Raw genomic sequence first — 25480 nt, forward strand, 5'->3', positions numbered from 1 at the left:
TATTTATTTTTCCAAATGCCTGTATTTTGTTTACCTCTCCATTCATGTTTAAAACCAGAAACAAACATGAAATGATTATATCCTCAAATTCTTCAAACTCAAACTCCTATGTCCATAGTTAATTCAGAAGGAATGGGAAAGGCAGGTCAGATCATGGTAGTGCTAGAATACGTAACTGTCCGTTGTCAGAAATGCTGCTTGGCATTCTAAATATAGCAGTCTCTTTTCTTTTAGGATTTAAGTTCAGGTTTTGTTGTTTTTTTTTTAAAGGGGATTATTTCCCTGCCTCTGTTTCTTAGGGGAAAAATTTTATTCCATTTGCATGTAAAAACCAGGATGAAAGATACACGTGGGGTGTTGGTGTGTGTGTGTGAGGGGAGGGAGGGAGGGAGCACAGCCCCATCTCAGAGTGAACGACCCAAATCATCTCTTCAGCATGAATAGCTTTTGTGGCAACTGTTATTTATTTATAAACTTTATTCTTTACTCTGCCTCCATTCATAGACATTATTCTGGGAAGTGTTATTAACACACCTCTTCTAATATGAGATCTTTGGTGGCCTTACTATCAATTCATGTCTTCTTTTTTCTCCCTTTGTTTTCTTTTCAGTAAGGACTTAATCTCTTAATTGATTCCCTATGGTTGGAATCAGGCTATTATTAGCTTACTGTCACGTTGAAACACTTTCATCTCAATAACCAAAAATGTAACAGGTTTTAAAAATGAAAAAAGAAGAATGTTGACTAATAGCTGTACAAAATGAAAACAAAGATTTATCTTTGATAGTGCTTATTTTAGCATGTTTATTTTTAAAACTAAACCATGTTCAACAAAGTATTTTATTTACACTTGCAAATATCCAAGTTTTACTCCCTCTAGACCTCGAAGCATAAGTAAATGGAATGTTTTGCTGTCTTTCTAGTGCATCAAATTGAGTAATTGATTTCATATGTAAAAATAGAAAAGGGCAATTTTAATACTTTGATTCTTAACATTTATCATGAGTTTACTGTTTTAAAAACTGTGTGGCACAGTCTCAAGGTAGGAGTTTGCATTATTCTCAAGTTGGCTTGTAGAGTGCTTTTTCCCTGTTTTATTTATCTAGAATTCTTATATTCTTCTGGGACAAGAAATGAAATAGAACATATATATATATTTAACATATATATAAAATTTTATATATATATATAATTTTACAATGATTTAATTAAGTGTAAAGACAGAATGAGAGATTGAACTTATTATGGCCATTTATAAAATTACCTTACAATTTTAAAATTACTTTAAAAATATTTTTAGTGGAACACAGTTAATTAGTGATAGTCATTGTATTTAATGTTCTATGGCGAAAGTAATATAAGCAGGACACAATATAGTAATATCGATAGTTTAGTGATGACTGTTTTAAGGCATATAGAAAATGTACATGATATCATAAAGTAGTGGTACCATAAAGAGCTTAGCAGCTAGCTGAATATAATAAATAATAGTAATAAGTAAATAAATTGAATAAATAATAGAGTGACTTTTTTAGCGATAAGGAAACAGAGGACCAGTAATTCACAGTTTCTTAAGCCCAGAGCCAAGACCAGAATCCAAGTCACTGAATTCTAACCCAGTGCATTTGCCTCTATGTGATTCTGTTTCTTAAAGTTGCAATACATTTGAGGGGCCAATTTGCCAATGTCAGCAGAATGAATGGATTCTAGGAATTGAAGAGATTTTCTTCAGTATTAAGAGTTTCTGAGCATGGCTGATAACCATGGGCTCACTTCCACAATGTAGCATGATTGAGGCCTTTAGAATTTCTTTTTTATTTCTTGTCTTGTTTAATGTGGCTTTCATTATATTAGGATTTTGAAAAGTACATTGGAAGGATCATTAAAATATTTTTGTTTGATGAGAGTATAGAACTTCTGGCATGTCATTTATTTCAGTTTATGATCATGTAAATTTGGCAGTTTTCTGAAAATTAAAATACTTAGAGTTGAAAAGATTGTTCAAGTATAGGCAGTATATTTTCTGCGTCTAAGCAAAAATTTTAATTGGCTTTCATTGTTTCCAAAATTAAAAAATTCCTCAACTTGTATTTTTGAAGATATCTGTTTATTTGTGGTATCATGAAAGTGGAAAGAATGCACATTCTCTGTAATACAATAATTATATTTGTGTGAAATTATTTGATATATTTATTAATTGAATGCATTCTGGTTGTCTGACTTGGAATTATTACTTCAAAATCCAAATTCTCCTTGACTTTACCGTATAGCTATCATCACTTAAAAAGACCATGCTTAGGCTCCTTTAATGTGGTTCTTGGGGAGGTATAATTGTAATCCAGTCCCTTTGCTTGATGCCCAAGATGCTCACTATCCAAGATGGACCTAGGAGAAAAATGTGTACAAAACTAAGAATATAAACTCTGAATTCTCTTTTTAGAAAGTTCAATTTGAAAAATACTTAAGTATTGGAGTAGTTTTGGAACGGGAGTTTGTAAAACTTAACTTTAGAAAAAAATACGAAGTACTTATTCACTGAAAGTCTTAGAAGTCTTGGGCTAGTTCACAAAATAAGGTCTGTTTAATCCCCATCATAACGATCCCTAAGTATTTCTACCGTCACTCAGCTCATAAGACTCATACCTCTCAATTCCCACTGGTTCCTATTTCCCATCTATTCCTTGTCCCTTCTTGGAGAGTATGAGAGTCGTTCAGACTGGTGGGCTATGAGCAGAGCATTTATAATCGACATTGATAAATGTCAAATGTGAGCCTTTTATGATATATTTCCTTTGTTGTAACAAATAAATCAAAGTTCACAGCCTCATTAGACATACCCATGTAGAAAAGAAAGAAAAGAACAGAGCTGCACTTGGTTTGAGCAACTAAAAGAAGGGACAGATCTAGGGAGTGATCCCCGATACTAACATTTTTGATACTTTAGGGGAGTTTTACACTGTTCATTATTCATTTTGTTGTGTGGAAATTAAAGTTTATCACATCAGAATTATTCAAGATTAAGCTATCTCTTTCGTTAATTGCAATTTATTGATTACCTACTACCTCCAGTGCCATTACAATAATTGTCTCATTTATTCTTCACAAAAATACCTGGAGGTATGTAGCGTTATTATTTTACCTTTACAAATTAGGAAACTGAGGCTGAGAGAAGTTGAATAACCTGCCCAAGATATCATAACTGAATCCAAGGATTCAAACACAGGTTGTATGGCTCCAATGTCCACACTCAGAGGTCCTATTATTTGTCAATTCTGGCAGTGAGTGCTAGTTCCTAAATTCAATACTGCCTCTTTTCATGACCTAGTGCCATCAAGGTGCTCTCTTCTAAACCTCCTTCCAACTCAGTCTGGTCTACGTTCATCACTGGCTAGTTGACCTTGAAAATGTTACTTACTATCCTCTTTCAGTCATAGTCACACTTGCTCTGAAATATGAGTAAGATCTCCGTGTCTTTTTATGAAGATTTAATTTAATTTAATGAGACAGAGTATGCCAAGCACTTAGCCAAGTGGCTAGCATATAGAAAATAGCCAATAAATTGTTGATGCTATTATGTAACTTTCTCAAGTTCATACAACTAGAATTCAGACCTAAGTCTGTCTGACTGGAAAACTAAACAAAACAAGAACATATACACACATACACACTTTCCACAAAGCAACAGCAATAACAACAGTAACCACAAAGCAAAAACTCATGCTTTCTCTGAGCTCCGACACTCTCTCTCATCCCTAGCCATACCTTTTATGATGAATAAATCAAGATGTCATGTATGCTGCTGGGAAAAGTAGCATAGTTTAGTGGTTCAGGGGGATCTCAGAAGTAAGGCTTCCAAAAATTGGAATTCTAGCTCTATTGCTTGCAAACTGTTTGATGTTAGGCAAGTTACATTACCCCTCTACAGTTCTTTACCTATATGTAAAGCTAATAATTATACTATTATTCCATTATATTGGGTTATTATGGACAGTAAATGATTAAAGAGCTCCTCCAATAAATGACTTTTATTAATAATTGATTGAAGTGTGCGTATTTCTTTTAAAATATAGTATGTTCACAGAATGAGATGCATGGCTTATGAAAATCAGAGATGGACAGGATCTTGGTGATTAAATGATCTTCCATTCTCCAAGAATTGATATGATTTCAATCATATCAAAGCTATTTTCAAAGCTGTCAAAGCTATTTTACCTCAGTAGCAGGCCAGTAGAGAAAGGTGGGGAAAAGTTATCAAAGATCAGAATTGACCCAAATATGGGGTGGTTTTGCCATCAGGAAGGTGGGTGAACTTCTCTCAATTGGGCAGCGTCAGTGACAGGCATCATGGTCACCAGATGGTGGGAATGGTCCTGGTTGAGTAGATGGTAGGTAGTATTATCATTCTTGTATTCTTTCTCTTTTGAAACAGAACCCAAAGCAGCAGGTGGGGTTAAGTTCTGGAGAGAGAGGGTTAACTTGGACTGAGCTGAGTATCAGAGGTTAGCCTTGAACACTAGTCAGAACAGGGACTTCTTGAATTCTTGCTGCTTACGTGTCTAGCCTCCTTTACTAGATTCTCAACTCCTTGAGGTTGGGGATGTTTATTGTATTTACTTGCAATGCCTTACACAGGGTCTCGGAAATAGTGGACACTCAATGCACGTTTGACAATTAAATAAAAGACTAGAAGTTTTGGAAATGGGACAGAAGAACTCATTTCAGGATATCATGGTCGCCAAAGGGTTTGGAAAACAAGGCTACAGTGCAGGAAGCCTAGGCTGTCCTGGGGCTCCCTCAGGGACAGAGAGAAGGGTTAAAGCAGATCCTAGAGGTGGGCCAGGGAGCTGAATGTATATAATCTTTGTAATGACAGGTTTAGTGACCTAGCAGAATTGAAATTGTTAATGTAGCCTGATTAATGAATGTGGGAATAAAATATTCCAAACTGTTTATAAAACTTTTCAAGCAAGGACATATTTAAAGAATAAAAGCTATTGGTATCTATTTACATTCATTTTTCATACAGTTAAAAATGATATTTCTGGCATTAAAAACTCAATTTTGGTGCCAGAGACTTGAAGAAAAATACATCTGGTGTAAATATATCATTAATGTATATATCCTTACATAAAGAAGTTATCAAAATACGGTTTTAAATATGTAATATTGTAAAATTGTAATTCGTAATGTACGAGTAAAATGAAGAGCCTATGCAGATGATGTGAGAAGTCAGAGTGTAATTATAAAAGCGGAAATATTTGTGGGGGATGGTTGGTAAAACTTTGGGGTTTTATTATAAATTTAATTCCTCTTTTGATGTGTGTTCTCCAAAATAATAAGATGAAAGCATTTTTCAATCAAAATTTGCGTTAAAAACATAAAACATATTAAAAAGAAAATTAGCTCTGCTTAGCGTTAAACCTAACAATTTATGTTGATACTTAAGTTGCCATAAAGGTGTTTTTAGGTAAACCAAACAGGTATGCCCATTATTCGGCATGGTATACGTAGGCTAGACACATTTGCTTCTTGCATTCACACCCAGGATGTTGTGTGCTGGCACCTGAAGGATGGCTGTTTAGAAAACTTCAACTGAGAGTTAAAATCAGATCAAATGTTTCCATGAACATTTGTGTCTCTTTAATTTGAAAAAGACCATATGCTGCAGTAGTGCTTCTATAATATTAAGATAGTGTGGAACTTTCCAGGGTATCCCAAGAACAAACTTTTAAATCAAGAGCGAAGTTATTTCACATTTAAAAAATTTTGCTTTGGAAAACACACACTGATGTGAAGGTAAACAAAAAATTGAGTCCGAAAATGGAAAAATCATCACTAACACAAGTACGTTATTTTGTGGAAAGTAGGGTCCTTCCCTGCTTTTATTTTCAAATGTGTCTGTAAACTCACCCTCTCTTCCCAGTTTCTCTCTGAATACATAGAGACATATACAGAGATGTATACATAGAGATGGCAATACACACACACACACACACACACACACACACACACACACTTTAGCTTATACCATAAAAGATTTACACCAGAACACAAATTGCAAGATGTTATCTCTGTAATTATCTTCAATCATTTGCTTTGCTTTCATGGCTGTGCATCACTGAATTATATCTGGGTGTAGCATACTATCTATATGAGGAAACACCCTGGCAGTGCTTTTTTTTTTTTTTTTCCTGTTTTTCATTTCCTGATGCCTGCTTTTAGTTTATTTTGTCAATTCATCATGTGAGTTTTAATTAGGTAGTAAGTTTGAGATATTATTGAAACCGTATGTAGTAAATAAAAGTTAAACTCATCATAAAATCCTTTACACATGAAATAACTTAGATACCTGAGTATCAGTTTTCTCCTCCCAACCTTTGCCCCGGATGTGTTCTTGGCAGTTTACTCTGTTCTGTTTTACCCTTTTCATAACATAAGAGGCAGTGAGTGGTACAAATAAAATTAGTGGTATCTCTTCCTGAGGAGAGTTTGCTGTTGAAAATAGAAGTGTCAACGCTAAGAGAGAAAATGTAAATAAAGTGAATGGTGCTTGGTAATCGTCACCAATTGTCACTCTTGATTTCCTATCTGGCAGTTGGCCTTTGATGTATGAATTTTTTTTAAGACTTTTGTAATTAAAAAGAAAAAAAAAGAAATTTGCTGTATGGAACAAACCACACAAATATTTAAAAAACACTGTTTTTATTAAGATGGACAGCTGTATAGTTAAACCACTATGTATGTATATATATGTATATGTATAATTTATTAGACATAATTTGCAGACACTCTCACACCATTTCTAAGTAGAATTGCAATTATGCTGGTATAGCTTGGGGGTTAGGAGCATTGGCTCTGGAGCCAGATAACAGATAACTTGGGCTCAAACCCCAGCTCCACTACTTACTGTGTGTTTCCTTGGATAAGTTGTTGGACCTCTCTGAGCGTCAGGTACCCCATCTTTATAATGGAGATAATAATGGCACTATAGGATTGTTTTGAGGATTAAATAAATTAATAAATTTAAACCATTTAGAGCAGTGCCTGGCCTACACTAGATATTCAATAAGCTGTTGTTATTATTTTGCTATACTGTTTTGTGACTAGTTTCTAACAGAAGTGGTTATCTAGCCTCCTGTTTTATGACGCAGGGCTGATGGGAACTGACAATGTGAGAAAAAGGTAAAACTGAGAGTCAGCGAGAGTGTTTTCTAGCCAAGAGGTCAACTGCCAGAGGAAAAATTCATGTGGTAGTACGGGGTCCAAAACTTAGAAAAACTTATGGATGATTGATGGGAGGGAGCTACACTTAAAATAATCTGAAGTTATGTCATTGGGAGGTGGGGCTTGGCAATAGTGCCCTTTTGGAAGACTTAGAGAATAATCCTCAAATGTGTCCATATCAGTTCTGCATTTCAGTGTCTTATAGTGAGAAATTTTTACCAATATCCATTTAAACCAGTTTCCTTATTTAAAAAAATTCATACCTTTCACATAAATAGGTTAGGTTTATTATTTTTTAAAAACTTTCATTGTTTCCCTTCCTTTCTTCTTGATTTTCTCCATATTGTCCCATCATTTTCCTGAGAAGAGTTTATTTTACAGGGATTGATGCAAGGTATTATTTTATGGACTAAACCTGATGGCCCTCAGAAGGACGCTGTACTGCAGGATAACCACATTTTCCTGGGATAGTTCCCATTTCAGATTTTCTATTAGACTTTGCATTACTGTTCTGAAGTAAGGAAAATACAGGCCTGCAGTTTTGTTTTCCAAGTTTGCCTAGGCTGATTAAAGCCACCATTATCATCTACAACAGAAAGTGAAGGTTGCCCAAGAGGAAAGTACAGAGCACCTCCAATTAAAAACATTAAAATAACAAAGGCTTTAGAAGCTGTTTTCATGATTCCCGACCCTGTGTTCGAAACTTCTCATGACCCACCTATCACAAAGGTTGTGGTGACACTGTCCGAGGCCCTACACCAAATCTCTAAACAAAATCACTTTAATTTTAGAAAATAAGTAATCATATTGTATTTTCAAAGTCTAGGGTTGAGGGATTGAGCTTGTACTTTCTTTTATGTATTTATGGTTTTGGAACCGTGTTGACAAATTTGCAAACATGTAATGAACGTTCATACAACAAAGGATGCCTAAATGTGCTATATTAAGGTTGCTACATGGAAATAGACCTCTTTAAAAAGGACGTCTCAACTCAGAGGAAAGTTTAATTTTAGGTTCATTTGCGACCAAAATTATTTTAAAATATCTTTACAAGGGTTGAAAAGTAACATATTGAAAAATAAAGTTAATTATTTAAAAAATACTAATTCAGTTGACACTTTATTTTTAATAACAGAACCTCAAATTGAGTTAAAATTATCCTTTAGTTATTTTTGTTATGAATTTCCATTCCAGAGCTATTTTAAAATTAGATTTCATGTTTAAGTCTTCCAATAGACCATTTTCTACCTGTAACTCAAATATACCAGTCCTTATGGAAATCAGGTCAGTTTCTACTTCATGTTTGTAAGTTTTTGGTGTTTTTTTTCTTCTTTTTTATTGAAGTATAGTTGATTTACAATATTGTGTTAGTTTCAGGTTATAGCAAAGTGATTCAGTTATACGTGTATATATCTATGTTCTTTTAAAAATTCTTTTCCATTATTGGTTACTATAAGATATTGCATATAGTTCCCTGTGCTATACAGTAAATCCTTGTTGATTATCTATTTTATATATGGTAGTGTGCGTCTGTTAATCCCATACTCCCCATTTATCCTCTCCCCCTTCCCCTTTGGTAACCATAAGTTTGTTTTGTTTTTGGCATTTTCACTGGAAGTCAGGAGCTTTACAACAAAGAAGACTACAAATCATGTAAGACTGGGACGAAGCACCGGTTATTTAGTTTCTTGTGACAGGTCCCCATTTAATCACCATTTTACCTTGTGTGTATCATGTGTCCTTGGAAGCATACCCACCATGTTTCCTCCCTGGACCACATGAAATCTGTTAGGGATGATGCATTGCATAGCACCTTTTGTAAACTCGACTTCATCTTGTCTGGGAAATAATTCATTTATCTGAAAAGTAATATAAATGCAAGTTCAAAAGTATACTGTGAGTAGTAAGTATTTTCCTGAATTCTGACCACTAATGATGCACTTGTATATTGCTCTCGTGAACACTAAAACTGAAAATATAATTATTGTTGTTATAATGTAATTGGTAGTACAAATTTTAATCTATTTTGAAGAATTGTGAGGTGGGATGAAAAAGAGTCCAAACTCTTCTTTTCCTTAAAGCTAAGTCATACATTGAAAAAGTGTCTAGGTCATATTTAAAATTTCTTCTACAGTTTTGAGACTTGTTTCTGTTGCCCAAAATAATTTTACAAAAGAGAAGGTGAATATAATGGTGAGAAAGTTAAGGTATAGAAAACAAGCATCTGCCCTCAAGGAGAAAATGAATCTTTAACAAACACTAGAGAATATAAAATTTGCTATATCATCAAAATATATTATATCCTCAAAGAGCTGGATAAGCCAACGTGTATTTATTGAATAAATCAGTGTGTTAGTGACAATCAAAGAGTGAGTGAGTGGATGAATGAATGGATAAACTTAGTGGGAACACATTCTTCTTCCTGTTTATTATTTTTAGAAAACAATACTTATTTTAAAGTACTATAAAGAATTCATTGAAAGAAATTGGGTGAAATTCCTCATTTTCTCTTGTGGTAACAGCCAGTCATTACAGTACTATGAGAACTTTTAGGTTATAAGATATTGTTTGTGCAGGTTGAATTACCCTACCTGCATTTATAGGGCTTTCGGGAATCAGTAGAGGAGAAAACACAAATAAGCAAAAGGGCAGTTCGTACTGTTCTAAAAATAGACATTCATCCATGTAATTACTTCCTAAACAAGATAAATAGAAATGGATTAAGAAAATTACAGTGGTTTAGAAGAATTTAGTGTTTTTTCTATCCCTATTTTTATTTAGTTTTGACAGTAATTGTGTTAAAGGAACACCATGCACTATGTATTTTTAAACATTTAGTCAGCAGCAGTAACACCCAAAAGTATAAAGGATTAAAAAAAAAAAAAGCAGTGAGCTTGATACTATCATGGCAGGTTTTTAACTGTTTGAGAAAAAGGTAGGGGAAACATTAAATATCAGTATGAAGTTAAGGCTTTTTGCAAGTCTTGGGACATTATGGACAGCATAATAAGCCTTCCTACAGCATGGGAACAGAAAGAGTGGTTGCAGAAATAAACTGAGGTGGGAATTTGAAGAGAAAGGAGGAGCCTTGGCTGATTGAGAAGCGAGCTCACATCAGCATAAGTACTGGCTACCATGCCTCTCCTGGGGCTCATTCCCCAGGAATGTATCCCTTGTGCTACGGAGAGTACTTATGTAAACACACTCTGTAGACGTTTGGAAATACTGGAATAACAGTTCTTCAGGGGTTACTATGTAATTATTTCTAGCTGTTGCATTTATTTATCTTAGTACCAATTTATAGAGCTAGTATTTGACTTGTGTTACCTACAGTGTCTTGTTTCATCATTTGAAAAATTACATAAAGAAAACATTACATTTAAGAAAAATGCAGACATCAGTGGCTTTAGTCATTGAATAAAACAGCTGGAAACTTATTTCTTATTATTTTGTAAATGAATAGTTGAATGTAACATTATATTCATGGCATGTTGAAAAAATGAAAAAAAGAAAAAGAGAAAGAATAGAAACTTGGACTTCTGAATGAACAGCTTATCAAAACACTAGCTTTTGATTTTATCTGAGCCTTAGTGGAGAACATTTTTACTGTTTCTACAAAGCCTAGAGGAAATCACTGAACTAGAAAAGCTGAATATCATTTCTGACTAATCTCTTAGTCATCCTAATAATGGGACATTATTTATTAGTTCATATTTTTCATAGTAGTCCATCTTGAACAATAAAAATCACAAGAGCCCACTCAAAGATATTTCAGGAAAATGGATGTGATGCTTTGAAAAAATATTGTACTTAAAAGGAGACACAGTAAATGTTTTGCATTATGCTACTGTTCATCACTTATTTCTCAATGTGTATCTAGGAAAGTTAGCTGAAAATGACCTTGACGTTTATAGTTTGGATGATTAAGGATGAGGCATTGCCATTAGCCAAGTTAAGAAATATAGGGGTTGGAATTGATGTGTTCTCTTTCTTTTTAGGGAGAATAAGCAGGGAGCAGATAACCGATTTGGTTGGGGATGGTTGAATTTACAGAAAACGCATCTGAAAATCATTCATATAGAACTGATGGTGCTGTGTTACACGAGAGTGCTGTGTTGAATTCAGAGAGAGAATGTACTGTAGGAAGAAGGGATATAAAGACAATCTTAGTGCATCTCTCTGTAATCAGCAGTCAGAAGAGAGAAAAATCAAAGAAAGTGACAGAGAACAAGCAGATTAATAAACTGGGGGAAAAGGAGGGAGAATGGTGCATTATCAAGAGAGGCAAAAGAGAAAAGAAGGAAGTAGTTAATGGTGCCAGATGCTAGAGAGAGGACAAGAAATGAGAAAAGGACACTGATTCTGGCAGTTAAACGGGCACCAGTAACCTTTGAGAAGGCAGTTTGAGTAGAGTTGGGAGGGAGGAGGTGGAATCCTCATTGCAAACCAGATTCCAAGAAGATGAGTCACTAGTAAGCTGGAAGATATGTATGAGAACTCAACAAGTTTAGACAACTCTATAAAGAAACTTGATAATAAAATGAAGAGAAGCGAGTGTCAGCTGGAGAGTTCAGAGAAGATTGTTGTATAAGAGTGGAGGGTCCAATGGAAGCATGTTTTTCCCACTAAAGGAAGATACAGAAGTCATTGGAGGGGAAAAGATGAATACTCATTAAAATAAAGATAATGGGGAGTGCTATATATCAGAGAAGCTGAGAAAGGGTCAAAAAAGTGGGTAGGGAGGTTGACCTTAGAAAGGAAGATGTACCAAGCACTTCAGAGTTCAGAGAGATTCAAGGAGGAGGTGCTCAGCCAGGGAGACTATTCTCCTAACATCACCTCTGTACCTTCACTTACATCTTGTTTGTTGTCTGGATGTTTCACTGCCTTGTTCACACGATTATATAATGTGTTTTAAATCCTTTAGTTTAACTCTTCTCGCCTTATAGTCCCACCTCGACTGTAAATTTTGTGAGGGCAGAAAAGTGTATATTGTTTAATAACCGCATATAAATTTCTTAATAAGCTCCCTTTTCATGTGGTCCCTAATGTATTTCAGTAATCCCCAAAGCCAATGCTATCAGGGGAATGGTTTTGCAGCCTGGACTGTGCATCATAATACAAGGCTAATTAGCTACCTATGTGAACCTCAAAAGCTGTTTCTAAAACAGATCCTCAGTTTCAAATGAATGGGACAGGTTATTAATATGATACTTTTTTCCCCCTCCTGGTTAGAAAGTTACAACATAATAAGACATAACTTAGAGCTCAGAAATAGATACTTTCAAAGCCAGATAAAAATTTTAACCATATTCATTATAGAAAGTGGAAACATTTGACTGAAAAAGAAAATAATTTTGAAAAGATCAAAATATGCAAAGTAAAAAGTTGCTAAATGCTGTGGTTTATACCACTGTTTTATCAACCAAAGAAAATTAGGTTATGTCTTTAACTTTGGTCTGATCCACACTCTAGGCACAAATCCCTTGATTGGAGTAGTTGAATTATGTTTTCTGATTCTTTCTTAGCAAAAGTAATTGTAAGCAAAAGTTAAAAATGAAAAGTTGTCTTTGCCTCCCATTTAGATAACATATAGAAAACATGTTTCTATTTGTTTATACTAAGTATATTACTCCTTGTTTTATGGTTGCTACCAATCCACATTCTTTATTTACTTTTTACATAAATATCAATGATCCATTTTTTTAAAGTAAAGCTTTATAGACACAGAAAGATTATGAACTGGCTACTATTTTCATGATTTTAGACTCAATATTAGACTGAAAGTGAAACTTAATATCCATTTAAATTTCTAAATTGTATAAAGCTATAAAGTTTATAATGTAAGCCACTTGATTTTATTCCTCTTGAAAATATTTGGTTTTGTTACTCTTCAAAATAAGTAGAGAAGGAAACATTGAAGAGACAGTATATCTAAACGAGTAAAATGTGGCCAATGACAACTTGTGTATACCTATTTTTGTGTGTTTTTATTATCATTACCCCAAATCATTTAAAACACTGATTGATCATGACTATTGTGCAGTTGCAGAAACATCTTATTTTCTCCTGAAAGGACCCAGGAAAGCATGAGAAGATCCTTTAACTACATTGGAATTTTAAATTGAAGCACAGTTTTGCCTTGGCCCACCTCTCTAGGGCCACGTCAAACGTGGCCCTTCAGTCTAGACGCTCCTCTCCAGCCTCCCTGGAGTTTTTTTTTTCTAACACACATCCAACTGTCTCACATTTGTGCCTTCTCATCCGTCTGTTTTCTCATAAAAACCTTCCCACCCTTGTTTTCTTAACTAATGACTACTTGTCCTTCTAGACTCAATCCCAGTGAAAGTTCCTCTGGGGAGCCTCCCTTGGTCTTTCCATTCCCCAGGCTGTGGGTAATGTCCCCATAGCACCCTATACTGGTTCCTCTTGTAATGTTTACTGATTCGTATCCTCTGGGATGCAGCAGGCACTGTGGCCCTTAGCTTTGTATCTACAATGGCCAGTACCACTGTGTAAATGCTCATTTTGTGTTGCCTGAATGCATGCACAAATAGCTGTTTTGTTTTGGACCTTAAGCTGTGTTTTATCCTTATTTGTTGCAGCGGGAGGGGTGCATGGATTTAAGCTTTTTGGATTATGCAGTAGGTTATAAAATAAACTAGTTTAAGTCTAGTTTGTAATGAATAGTTTACAGAAATATAGAAATAACACTTGCAGTAAACCCTGCCCCTTTTAAAATTAATGCATAGAGAGATTTAAACTGTGTCTGGTAGACTTTTTATCTTAAATTGGAGGATGTGAAGATAGGCTGTGATTATCAACAGCAGCAGCAAACAACAACAGCAAACCACCCCAATTTCAGTGGCTTATCTCAACAAAGAGTTATTTCTTGCTCTTGTGAAGTCAGTGGTGCAGCCCTTCATCCAGTGACTCAGGAATCTTAAGTTTGCTCCATTTTCCTCCGTGTGACTTCTGAAGTAGCTGAAGCTATGACAGGGAGAGATGGCGGAAGAACCTTGGCTTATGATCATCTCTTCTCAGCAGTTAAACCACTGTTTATGCTCAGGGCCCCTGGGCTAGAGTTAGTTACATGGCACAACTTAATTGCAACAGAGGCTGGGAAAGCTAGCCTTTTGGGGGACTTAGAGACAACAGTGCATAGAAGTTGACCAAGCTGCTCTGTGTTTTGCTTTGTCTTTTATGTTCCTATTTTTGGGGTTGGGCATGATGGAACAGATAGATGAGTAAGAGGTAGACACCCTTGGGTGAATTCAAGTGTCAAACACTTAATTCCACAGCTCTTTACTGAGTACCTGTTACATCTCATGTGTATTCATTTCTGAAGACGAGTCTATCTCAGTAGATCCTCATTTTTTTGGCTCGTGGTCCATTTTGAGAATCTGATAAAAGTTATGATCCAGTGCACATCAGCACTTAACCCTAAAATCAGGCAGGCACATTCAGGGGTTCATGAAATCTCTGCAGCCCACCCATCTTCGTCCTCTCAGTGTTGAGCGTGCCCGGACAGCACTCATTGATGAGTGAAGTATTGGAGAAGGTGAGAAATCAGCACAAACATAAATTTTTCCTGCCTTAGGTGAATACTAGGAACCTTTTAAAATTAAAACTTTAGTCCCTCAGGTTGAATGAAGGAGCTGATTTGGTTGCTACCTAGATATAGATTCATTCAAGGAGAGAGATGCGACAATAGACAAAATTGTTGATAAGAGCATGCTTGAGAGTCAGGCAGCTGATGGGCGATGCAAATTCCTTTTATTCATGGTGTCTCTTGCCAGTTTGTCCTATATGAGGCTTTATAGAAAAATGGGGGACTTCCCTGGTGGCGCAGTGGTTAGAAATCTGCCTGCCGATGCAGGGGACACGGGTTTGAGCCCTGGTCCAGGAAGATCCCACATGCCGCAGAGCAACTGAGCCTGTGCGCCACAACTACTGAGCCCGCGAGCCACAACTACTGAAGCCCATGCGCTCTAGCGCCCGTGCTCTGTAACAAAGAGAAGCCACCGCAATGAGAAGCCCGCACACCGCAGCAGAGTAGCCCCTGCTCGCCACAGCTAAAGAAAGCCCGTGCGAAGCAACGAAGACCCAACACAGCCCAAAATAAATAAATAAATAAATAAAAATTTAAAAAGAAAAATGGATTAAAATTGTCAGTATTTTTATGGTTGCATTACAGAGAAGTCAGTGTTTTTCTACTAAAGTGTATACTTGAGTTTGAGGACAATACAGATTAATGAAAAGACTAAAAGGATTTCCATAGCTTAATTCTCTATTCACGGTCCCTTCATTCTTTAAAGTTATAAAGCAAATCTCTTAATTTGGAGTTTTATATTCTCAGTTGTTTCACTGTAATTTCACCTTTTTTTACCGTATGGAAAGTAAATGCCTCAAAGTCCTTCATTTATAGAGTGAAGCAGAACATGTGTATACTGTGTAAGTTAGTATCAAGTTGACACATAATTTACTCATGGTTTTAGAATTATTTCTTTTCAGAAAGAAATACTTGTTGTTCATGCCCATTTTTCAGACGCAGACATTGAGAATCAGAGTGTTTAAAATGGTCCTCGCCAAGTCTTTGCTTCTACAGAAATTTTTTACCTGTCATTTTAGCATTTTTCTGAGTAGATTTTAATTATTTCATCAAAAGTCTGCTCTCCCTCACCAGACTTGGAACATACTGAAAAGCATAAATTCTATATTATTTATTATTATTCCTCCAGAGCCTGGCACTTATTTGGGTGCTCAGTACATGTTTACTGAGTGAAGGAATGAGCAAATAACGAAATGAAAGTATTAAAAAAAAAAAAAGAATGACACTCCATCCCTGCCCAAGTGTCTGAGAGGCAAAGTAGCATCATAGAGACTTTCCTTGGTTCAGGTACTAGCTTGACCTCACACTACATCAGGGAACTTGGCAGTAACATTCCTTATGTTATACTGTTGGTGTGAGGATTAAATGAGTTTGTATATGCAAATGCCTGGAGCAGAGCCTATGTCCAGTTTAATTTTGCTTTATAAATTTAAACCCCAAGGATTATGTGATTAGGACATAAATATTTCAATTTTTTACTAAAATAACAATTAGAGAGTGAGTATAATTTGGCACTGACTGAATAAAAGGAAGCAAAATATTTTAAACTTTGGCTTATTACTATGCATTTGATAATCCTAGAAATTGAGGCTAAATTCACATTGTAGTTTTAGCATAAAATATTTAAGTGCAACTTATTTAAGATAACTTGAAGTTTAAAAACAAGTTTATAAGGCTATAGAATTAGACTTTTCTTCCAGATTTAATTTTCTTTCCTTGTCAAATGAGCATTCAGTTAGAAAAATGCAGTCATTCATTAATGAGCAGAGGATGGGATACTGCTAAGCTAACTATGTTATTAGATATAGTCCAAAATTTAGACTAATATACTGAATGTGAGTATTCACCTATTGTTCTGTTAAAGAATGTGTATTTCAAAACCAATTTAATATGAAAATTATTCACTAACATGACTTTATTTCTAAGAATTTAGTCAGCTTCCAGGCGATTTCAGTATTCTGATAGATTTAATCAAAAGCACAGAGTAGAGAAGCAGCACCAGATATCATGTATTTTTGCCATGTGTTGGCTTGAGTCATCCCCAGATACAGGGGAGTCACCGTGGAGCTTGTTCCTTTAACATAGTACCTGTACCCACGTGAATTGATAAACAGCAATAATAAGAGTGACCATTATGGCCACACAGCTACCACAAAGCACAAAAAGAGTCTGCCTTTTTTTTTTTTTTTTTTTTTAATATATACAAAACTGCTTCTGGCTTCAATTTCATGACACTTGTGTCTCATGAGAAGCAGCAAGAATTCCAGAATTGTGTGAAGTGGAAAGACTTTTTGCTTTCAGTTGAATGATATACCTTGTAATCTGGTACAGCAGAACAGCGTGGGTTGGTGATAATCATGAGGCAAGCATCAGTTTTCGTGGTTTTGTGAAACCGTTTTCTGATTCATTAAAATGGGTGCTAAGAAAGATAACAGTCTCCTTGACTTATGTTTTATTATGCTCAGATGCAGTTTTTATAGTCTCAAACTAAAATAATCAGATATCCCAGCACGCTTTTTATATATAAAGACTGTCCAAAGAATTTATTGCTCTGTTCTTTTCTGAGATTGATTAGACTTAATGTCCTTCTCAGTCTTTATGCGTCATCAACAGCATTCAACTGTTGTGAGGTAAGCCTCTTACCCTTTATAAGATAACTTTTCCAGTATCTGCTCCTTAAAAGAAACAGTGGAATCCTAGAATATCCATAGAAGCTATGCCAGCTATGGAAGCTACTAGTAATCCAGGTTTGCCTCATGAAGGACACCCTTAAAAGGTGGCCTGTTTTTAGATATTATACAGATACCTCTCCTCTTTTCTCTGTGATTCTTAAGGGTCAGAAGTTCAGCTGTTCATGATACCTCCTCTGGTAGGACTGGAGCTATCCAACAGGGCATGTGTCTGGAAGTGTATGCTACCTGGAAAATCGAAATTAATTATGTGGAATACAGTAATGTTACTCTAACCTTCTGAACATTAACTTGGTTGCAGAAATGATTTTCTTCTTAGTTTTTAAAAACTATAAAAATTCAATTATTTCTGTTCTCCATCCCACAGGAGGTGTGTATATGTACGTATGGGTGTATCGTATGTGTGTGTATGTGCGCGCGCCTGGGTATGCGCTTACATTTCCCCCAATATATTTTAACGCAGAGTCATACATTTTCCCTGTAGCATTACCATGCTTGCAGTCCCAGAGTAGTGAGTGCTATGGTAGGGAGACAGACAAGGAATGAGGAGGCCTGGTTCTATCCCCAGATTTCACCATCTACTATTGATGTCGCTTTTGGGCTTCATTTTCCACATTTTCTAAGTAGGGACCATGCAGTCCTGAATTACAGAGTATGCCTTGTCTATCCTTGCACGCTGCTGGGAGAATGTGCTCGTAGAGAGCCCAGTACAACACTTTGCTCGTAGAGGCCCTCAGGAATCGTAGATGTGATTAGGGGTATTATCTTATATCACGAAAAGTGATACAAGGAAGGAGGCCGGTCAGTTTTCAGAAGCCCTGATTGTCATCAAAACCACTGCTACTCATTGATTCTGTGATCCTTGGCCAGGCATTTCACATCTCAAAGCTGGTTTCCTTACCTTTAAAATAAGGTAGTGGCATCTGCCTTGATGTCAAGTGACTGCTGTGAGGACTATGGAAAATAATAATTGTTCTATAAACATAAACAGTGGTAGTTTTTACATACTGTCTTTGGTACTAGGATCCCATCTCTGAGAGGAAACCTTGGAGGAGCAGGGAAGTCCCCCAGAGTGAATGTGGGAGGAATGCTTAAAGACTACTTTTGTCTCAGTAATGTGATCGTGAGGGTTTCTCAGGGTATGTGTGGTGTTTTCTCGGCAGGGGCGGGGCGTGTGGAACAGGAGAAGGGTATGTAGAGAACAGTGTCAGAGAAATTGAATCTCAAATGGTGCCTTTCATTTTCCCACCTTCTTCTTGCCTCTGTACGTTACTACTCCCGTAGGTCCTGGTTGTAGACTGACATATGAATGAGTGACATTACTGATCAGGGAAATCTGAGCTGCAGTGAGATCACATAAAATGAAGAAAGCAATGAGATGCAGAGTTAAAAATAAGGTTGGCCCATGGTCAGCATGTCAAGGTATGGGTGATGGCAGAGGAACAAGGAGAATTCATGGTGGAATTAGAAATATGGGGATCCCCAGGGTCCACAGAGCAGAAAACACTTGAGAAGGTAAAAGTGAAGACAGAGGGGTGTGTGGGTGTGCATGCACGTGTGTGCACGTGTGAATTAAGGAGTGCGTATTTATGTAGGCTGTATTTAAGAAAGAAAAGGATTTGTTAACTTTAGAGTATTAAATTTCATATGCCACATCAATGAGTGGCATGGGATGCCAGAAAATCAGTGAGTTTCTGGCATCCCATGAAGAGTCGTGTGTATAAAGAAAGAATTATTAAACTTAAAAAAGAAATGATGATTCAAGGAGCTTTAAAGTCATATGTAAGTTTATTCATGATGTATAAATATGTCATTATCATTGATCTATTACTGATCTATTTTATTAAAGATATTTTAAAATTTATTCATATTTAAACATAGATGTGTTGAAGATAGGAAGTGTAGCGTTCAATCACTGGCTTCTTAAGAACTGTATAAGCCTTGGGACTTCCCTGGCAGTCCAGTAGTTAAGACTCCACACTTTCAACACAGGGGGTACGGGTAAGATCCCTGGTCGGGGAATTAAGGTCCCACATGATGCGCAGCCAAAAACAAAACAAAAAAAAAGAATTATGTAAGCCTGTTTTATGGGGAAAAAAAAAGACAAATGATTAAAGAGAAAAGTAGAGTTGAAAATTACCTTTTGGGATTTAAGTGACTTGTCAGAATAAAGGATAGAAAAGACAGCAAAAGCTATTTGAAAAAAAAAATATCTCATTCACTTTTAAATATCCAAGTTCAATTAGTTTTCTTCTTAAATAGATATCTTTTCTTTGCTCTCAGGAATGGAGAGAATTAATTGAGATATCTAAGTGATGGCATTCTTCTTTTTTCATTTTTCCTTCTATTCATAGTGATAGAACATATTTTGCTTCTTTTCTCTTTATGGATTGCATAAGAAAGCACTAGTTTAGCTGTCTTTTCTATCAAAGGAACTGAGTAATCCATATTGGTTAACCTCTGAATTATAAAAGGTATCATCTGGTTTTTAAACTACTGCATACATATTTTATGGAAACATATCAGTTCCTTAAGCGTACATTAACAAATACCTTGTATTTGTTAATTTTCCTTGAAGGGAAAACATGTTGACTCTTTCAAAAACTACATTTAGTACTTATAAACAAAGACTAATTATTCCCCTGGAGATTCAAACTTTTATCTCCCCAGAATAACACAATTTAAACTCGTCCACATGTTCTCCCCAGAATAACACAATTTAAACTCGTCCACATGTTCTATCACTTGACTTCAGCTACATGTATAAGCAAGACATGATTGTTGTTTCCTTCTTAGTTGGCATTAGCAGGAACCGTATATATCTTGACCTCATCACTTGGGGAGGACAGATGACACTGAAAGTTTCAAATCATTTGTTTTCCTAGAGCAATCCCAACTGATTTGCTTGCTAACAGATTGCTGAACTGAATTTCAAAAATTTTCTCCATGTCTCATGTATTTTTTATTAAAATAATATTCAGTTTTTTCAGTTGTTATTTATCATGAGATGCTTAGTTGGTTTCTGACTTTCTAGATGGGATGTATGGATCCAGTGGTATCCTGGTAAATGTTTAATAATCTGCCCCCTGAGAGGGGAAAAAACAAAAGCCACCTTGATTTGTCCGGTTTGCTGATTTCTGTGGTAGAAATACTAACGCCGTGACTGATTTCAAGCACCAATGTGAGGTCACTGAATGTAGATTATAGAAGAGATGTACACAGTCAGCTACGGCCGGCCAGTGCAAGCAGGGGCCAGCTCACCCCTGGCGGGGTCAGCATTCCACAAAACCCAAATTTCCATTCTAGAATTTGAGGGAGGCATGAAATGAAAGAAAAAGGATGGCTCTAGACATCTCTACTGGTATTAGTGAATGCGACGCTACACGTGAGCATAGCTATTTGCTCCAGACTCCTTCTTTTATTCAAATAGCAAATTCCTCAGTGATTCACGGTGAATTTAAAAAGCTAGAAGAGGGTTCGGACATTAAATATATCATCCCTGTTTTACAGTACCTACCTTTGCTTCATTTGCAGTCAGATCAGACTCACGCTATAAGACTCAAAGCAGAATAACACTCAGAGCATATTTCCGAGAGAGAGAGAAAATTATAATCTTATTGCCTCTTGAAAACATTGGCCTTTTTCCTCTTTGTTCAGCTTCTCCCAGGATACCTTCTTGTCAGATTTTCAGTTGATTCTTTTGGCTTTGTCATGGCAACCAAGTACCTGGGCTGGGGCCCTAATGATTTCCAAATGTTTAATTATCTCTAGTTTCTGATATGCTTATTCTGTCATTTTTTTAGTATCTTTGCCCTAACACTTCTTGAATAGGTCCTTGGCCTATGCCTATAGTCAGATTAGTATTCTGTTACTTGTCTCCCCTCCTCCAGTATATCTTCCACATTTATTTGAAGCGAAGGCAGCTCCGGTGTTATACCATAACATGATGACAAAACCACAACAAAACCCCACACCCGTATCCCAACCCTGATGGTTACAGTTAGTGATAGCTGAAAATCGTACACCCATCCAGTAATTATCTGTGGTAGTATTGATACACATTTTAACGTTTTAAAATTGATAGGATCCAATATAAACAAATCCTTACTTGCTTATGACATTTAGGTCATTCACTCATCCTGGAATCTCCTTTCCTTCTCCCTTTCCTTATCCCTCTCTGTCCTTCAAGATTCATCTCAGGAATCACCCTTTCTGTGAAGTCTTCTCTAAGTAGGCTTCTCTGCTCCCAGACCTAACTAGGTTTCCTCTCTTGTTCTCCTTGGGGCTTCCATAGCACTCTGTTGACCCTTCTGTAAGTACTTCTACATTTATTATAATTGCTGGTATTTTCCTCCCCAAATTTTATTTTGAAAAATTTCAAACCCAACAGAAATTGCAATACCAGTGTCATAGATACCCATATGCCATTCACGTAGATTTCCCAAGTAGGTTTATGTATTCATACACATTTTTCCCTTGAATCCAGAAGGAAATAAGTTGCACATATCCACTCCTTTTGTTAGTCAGCCCTTACTGAAATCCTCCTATCCTTGTATTAATTTTACTTAATAATTTTAAAAGATTTATTTCTTGATTTGTTCATTCATCAAATATTTATGAAACAGCTACAAGTAGCAGATGAACTTTGAAGGTTTCAATGAGGAGATAGCTTGACTATAGAAGATGTATACAATTGAGGATGGTTAGATTATAAGGAGAGGATAAAATGTTACTATTGTAAGTGGAGAAAGGAACCCATATACCCAAATCTATGAACTTACCATCATTCATCCATTCATTGACCCAGTCATTCAGTCACTGACGTTTATTGTCTGTTCTATATCAGGCACTGCCAGGGGCTCTGAGTGTTCACAGAGGACACTTCTTACCTTTAAAGAATCCAGTCTCACATAGGAGACAGAGAAGATCATCAGATGCAGTGGAATATGCCCACTGATGGAGGTCCTCAGGATACTATGGACCTGTATCCATAGTACAGGTCCATAGTATCCTGGAGGAGAGGGGGGCAGGGCAGGCTTCCTAAGGAGCTCCAGTGGTGCTTCAGTAGTAATTTGAAGGATAAGGACCAGGAGTAAATGAGGCAGATAAAAAGAGAGAAAGCACATTTGAGACCAAAGCATCAGTATATTTCGAGTCAAAGAAACATGAAAAAATATGGGATGTTCCAGGAACTGCTAGCAGTTTGGTGTAACTGCTGTGGCAGTTGCCAACGGGCAGTGATGAACAAAGGGAAGGCACAGGGCTGAAGGCAAAACCCAGGTTATGAAGGACTTGGTGAGTTCAGCAGAAGAGTTGAATCTTTACTCAAGAGCCAGGGCCAGCTATTGAATAACTTAGGTGGGATAGTGATACCAGATTTGTGTTTTAGTAATCTTGTCCTGAAAAAGACTCTGATAAGGATAGATCTTAATATTTTTAGTTTGGGGATACTAGATATTGCTGTAATAGGAGCTAACCCAAAGAGTGAAAGTGAATGAATGGCAGGGTGTGTAATTATTGTGCATTTAAGAAGTTAACCAAATTATTGATACCTCCACCAATGTCTCTTACCCAAGAGCCAATTTTATTTTCTTTCAGACATTCTCTCCTAAGATAACGGACATCTAAAATTTTTTTTAAAATGTATTGCTTACAGCAAAGAGTTAGTAGTCTCTCCAGCTAATATTGCTGCGTAACAGAGAGAAAGAGACAGAGGGAGAGAGAGAGAGAGAGCAGAAAGGATGAGTCACTATAATTAGACACCTGGCTTTGCAGGGGACTGGATGTCATTTAAAGCATTTTTATTCCTTGCTGCAAAACTCTTTCAGTTGAGTAAATGAGTGGGAATTAATCAATGAAAACATGACAGTGATTCTGGAGGTTTTATAATTGATGTAATGTTTTTGTTTATTGGGCCAGTTCCACATGGTTGACTTGCAGATTTCAGCAGCCCTGACAAGCACCCGTCATTCACACACATTTCACTCCCCTGTGCGCCCTGCACCACAGATCCACGGCAGGATCAGTGGGCCTCAAGATTGCATTACTAGGGATCGCTTGTGCAGATGTTTCAAGTCTATGACATAGCTTCAAGAAACTTACTTAGCTGTATTCGTTTAAAATCGCACATTGCGTTTGTTTTAAACTCCTACAGACAGATAGCATGGTTCTCCCTTCAAGGGTAATGCCGCAAAAGAGTACATCAACTTGATTTCTGAAGAGCATGTTATTTAATTGACTTTTATGCAGACCAGAGTTTCTCAGCCTCTGCGCTGCCGCCAGTTTGGATCTGATAAGTATTTGTGGCTGAGGCTGTCCTGAGTATCGTGGGATGCTTCGCACAAGCACCTAGTGGGACTCTAGAGTCCCACTTAAGCATCTAGAGTCTAGTGGGGCTCTACCCGCTAGATGCCAGTAGCACTTTCCCCCCAACAACCGAACAGTTCTGACAACCAAACTTGTCAGATGTCCCCAGGTGGGCAAAATTGCCCTTGCTTCAGAAACTTAGATGTAGACACTTAAGGGTTAACATTTTTTTAAAAAGTAGTTCAGTGACCCTTCTCATGGGCTAATTGCATTTATTCATTTCTCAAATGTAGATTGCTACCTTTATGTAGATATAGGTAAATATGTAAATATTATGTTTTGGCGCTTTGCTGAGTGCTAATTTAGAGAATATTTCATAGGATGAACAAATCTGTAGAATTGTCTAAATTAGTATATGTGTGAGGTTCCCATATTTTAAAAATTAATGTGGAGAGAAAGGAAACAACCATAGAAATGTGTATCAAATTATACAGACAAAGTTCCATAACAGGTTCTATATTTTTACGCAATAATAGCAGAATTAGGATTAAATCTGTAAGAACATAACCACAAAAGACAGTCCTTTTCAGTCATGGTTTACAATACTGGAGTTATACATTTGTTTTAGGATATCATTTTTATGTACAAATTTAGTATTTCTTCACTTTGAAATATGTTATTACTAATATTACTACTCAATTCTAGTAGTAGAATTGAGAGATATAAATTTAAATTATGATGGAGATTTACACATACCTTATACACGAAGAGCCTAATCTTTTTTGTTTTTTTTTAACATCTTTATTGGAGTATAATTGCTTTACAATGGTGTGTTAGTTGCTGCTGTATAACAAAGTGAATCAGCTATACATATACATATATCCCCATATCCCCTCCCTCTTGTGTCTCCCTCCCACCCTCCCTATCCCACCCCTCTAGGTGGTCGACCACAAAGCCCCGAGCTGATCTCCCTGTGCTATGCGGCTGCTTCCCACTAGCTATCTGTTTTACGTTTGGTAGTGTGTATATGTCCATGCCACTCTCTCACTTCGTCCAGCTTACCCTTCCCCCTCCCCATGTCCTCAAGTCCATTCTAAGAGCCTAATCTTTATGAAACTGTTAAGAACTCAGTGTTAAGTTTATAGATTGAGCCACAAGATACAGGGTAAAGGGTGTTGAGGAAAGGGTTTCGTAGGGATGTACCACTATCAGTACGTTGAACAGAGGTGTTAGAATTCTAGCTGTATTCGCAGGAGACCAATAAGTTTCAAAGAAAAGGAGGATGAAGGAGTTAGATACAGGAATAAGCCCAGTGAAACTAATTTCTGCCTTAGCCCAGTATTAAACTATTTATAGCATTTTTTAAAAACCGTTTTTTACCAAGTGCTGACTATATGTCGGGCATCGTGGTGCCAAGCTAGGTGACTACACTTAACGTGATTTCTTTCATTCTGTAAAACGGCTCACTGAGGCACGTATTGATAGTCCCATTTTAGAGATGAGAAAACTAAGATTTAAATGCTTGAGTACACATCATGTAGTTGGTTAATATCAGAACCAGAGGTTGGGCCTAAATGCTACAACCCGTTTTTAACCGAATATATTCAACAAGCACCTAAAATACCTAAAGTGCCAGATACTTTGCACT

At 36.5% G+C, this 25480-nt stretch overlaps 1 protein-coding gene across 18 annotated transcripts in view; it reads left to right on the forward strand.

The window, feature by feature from the left end:
- The window catches only part of MBNL1 (muscleblind like splicing regulator 1), a 179433-nt gene that overhangs the window by 71709 nt on the left and 82244 nt on the right, over window positions 1–25480 (forward strand). The gene's annotated exons all lie outside the window — the stretch shown is intronic.

This window comes from Balaenoptera acutorostrata, chromosome 4, assembly GCF_949987535.1.
Source record: "Balaenoptera acutorostrata chromosome 4, mBalAcu1.1, whole genome shotgun sequence".
In the NCBI taxonomy this organism is placed as follows: Eukaryota; Metazoa; Chordata; class Mammalia; order Artiodactyla; family Balaenopteridae; genus Balaenoptera; species Balaenoptera acutorostrata.